The sequence below is a fragment of the Marmota monax genome, unplaced genomic scaffold, assembly GCF_021218885.2.
Source record: "Marmota monax isolate L192 unplaced genomic scaffold, Marmota_monax_Labrador192_F-V1.1 WCK01_AAM20220418_F8-fsc00223, whole genome shotgun sequence".
Taxonomy (NCBI): domain Eukaryota; kingdom Metazoa; phylum Chordata; class Mammalia; order Rodentia; family Sciuridae; genus Marmota; species Marmota monax.
In genome coordinates, this window is record NW_026692990.1 from 2118451 (window position 1) to 2121313 (window position 2863).

Here is a 2863-nt window from a genome sequence, read left to right on the forward strand (position 1 = left end):
GTATGTGCCTGGGTATTCTAGGGGAACTGTTTTCAGGACTCCCCATTGGATACCAAAACTCACAGACACACAATTCCTTATATAAAATGGTATACTATTTCATATAACCTATACACATCCTCCCGTTTACTTTAAATCATCTCTAGATTACTTAATACTTAATACAATGTAAATACTATGTAAATAGCTCTTATATTGTATCATTTAGGGAATAATGTCAAGAAAAAAAAAGTCTGCACATATTCAGTAAAGACACAATTTTTAACTTTTTCCCCCCAATTCTCAATTGTCCAAATCTGCAGATGTGGAAATCACAGATGTGAGGGACAATTGTAATTACAGATTATGTGGATTAGGATGTGGACTAGTGTGGGGAGTGTGTAGCTATGATTTTTGTTCTTTTAAATATGTTTATTGAGATATAATTCATCCACTTGTAAAATACAATAGCTTTTGGTATACCCATAGAATTGTGCAATCATTACCACCATCAATTTTAGAATATTTTCTTTTACCCCAAAGAAAGCTTACACCCCTTAGCTGTTGCCCATCAGTGTCCCCACTCCATACCCAGACACCTAATCTACTTTCTGTATCTATAGATTTGCAAATTCTTAACATTTCACATGAATGGAATCATAAAAATGTGTCCTCTGTGACTGACTTCTTACTTAGCATAATGTTTTCAACAAACATCCATGTTGCAACATATAGCAGTACTTTATGCCTTTTTAGAAATACATATAGAGCTTTTGCTAGTATGGTCATTTTGATAATGTTAATTCTGCCTATCCAAGAGCAAGACAGATCTTTCTGTCTTCTAAGCTCTTCTTTGATTTTTCTCTTTAGGTTTCTGTAGTTTTCATTGTATATATCTTTCACCTCTTTTGCTAAGTTGATTCCCCATTTTTTTAAGGCTATTGTAAATGGGGTAGTTTTCCTCATTTCCCTCTCAGAGGATTTGTCACTGATATACAGAAATGCCTTTGATTTATGGGTGTTGATTTAATATCCTGCTACTTTGCTAAATTCATTTACTAGTTCTAGAAGTTTTCTGGTGGAGCTTTTTGGGTCTTCTAGGTATAGAATCATATCGTCAGCAAATAGTGCTAATTTAAGTCCTTCTTTTTCTATATGTATCCCTTTAATTTCTTTCGTCTGTCTAATTGCTCTGGCCAGTGTTTCAAGAACAATGTTAAATAGAAGTGGTGAAAGAGGGCATCCCTGTCTTGTTCCAGTTTTTAGAGGGAATGCCTTCGATTTTTCTCCATTTAGAATGATGTTGGCCTGGGGCCTTTACAATGTTGAGGTATGTTCCTGTTATCCCTAGTTTTTCTAGAGTTTTGAACATGAAGTTGTGCTGTATATTTTCAAATGCTTTTTCTGCATATATTGAGATGATCATATGGAAATTCCTTAGAAAACTGGGAATGGAACCACCATTTGATCCAGCTATTCCTCTACTCAGTCTATACCCAAAGGACTTAAAAACAGCATATTACAGGAACACAGCCACATCAATATTTACAGCAGCACAATTCACAATAGCTAAACTGTGGAACCAAGCTAGATGCCCTTCAGTAGATGAATGAATTTTAAAAATGTGGTATATATACACAATGGAATATTACTCAACAATAAAAGAGAATAAAATCATGACATTGCAGGTAAATGGATGGAGTTGGAGAAGATAATGCTAAGTGAAGTTAGCCAATCCCCCCCAAAACAAATGTCGAATGTTTTCTCTGATATAAGGTGACTGACCCATAATGGGGTAGGGAGGGCAAGCATGGGAGGAATAGACAACCCTAGATAGGGCAGAGGGGTGGAAGAGGAGGGAGGGGATAGAGGGTTAGCAATGATGGTGGAATATGATGAACATCACTATCCAAAGTATAGTGATATATGAAGACATGAATTGGTGTGAACATACTTTATATTCAGAGATGAAAAATTGTGCTCTATATGAGTAATAAGAATTGTAATGCATTCCGCTTTCATGTATTTAAAAAATAAAATCAATTAAAAAATGACACCAAAAAAAGAAATACATATAGACCTATTAACAATTTTAGATTTACCAAAAAAATTGGGTGGAACGTATAGAGAGGTCCCATATACTCCTGACCCTATGCTACTTCCCTCTATTATTAACATCTTACATTAGTGCAGTACACTTATTATAGCAGATTGGTGTGTTTGCTTTCTTTTGCTATGACAAAATACCTGAGAAAATAAAATTAGAAGGGGAAAGATTTATTTTGGCTCATAGTTTTTTAGAGGTTTCAATCCATGGTCATTTGGCCCCATCACTCTGAGCCTTTGGTGAGGCAGAACATCATGGTGGGGAGTGGGTGGTGGAGCAGGGTAGCTCAACTCACAGCGGCCAGGAAACTTAATGGGAGGGGGTGAGTTACAAGATATAGTTTTCAAGGACCAGTTGAGGACCAAACTTTCAACATGTAAGCCTTTGGGGGAACATTTCAGATCCAAACTGTAACATTGAACCAGTATTAATTCATTGTTATTAACTAAAGTCTATAGTTTGCATTAGGGTGTGTTCTTACTATGGTACGTTCTATGAGTTGCTTTTCTTTTTCTTTTTTTTTTTTTTTTTTTTTTTCTGAGACAGAGTCTCACTATCTATGTTGCCCAGGCTGGTCTCAAACTTCTGGGCTCAAGTGATCTTTCCACCTCAGGCTCCCAAGTAGCTAGGATTATAGGCACAAATCACCACACCTGGCTTATTCTATAGTTTTTTTTCTTTTTTCTTTTTTGGTACCATGGATTGAACCCAGGAGTGCTTAACCACTGAGACACATGCCCAGACCTTTATATATTTTATTTGGAGACAGAGTCTCTA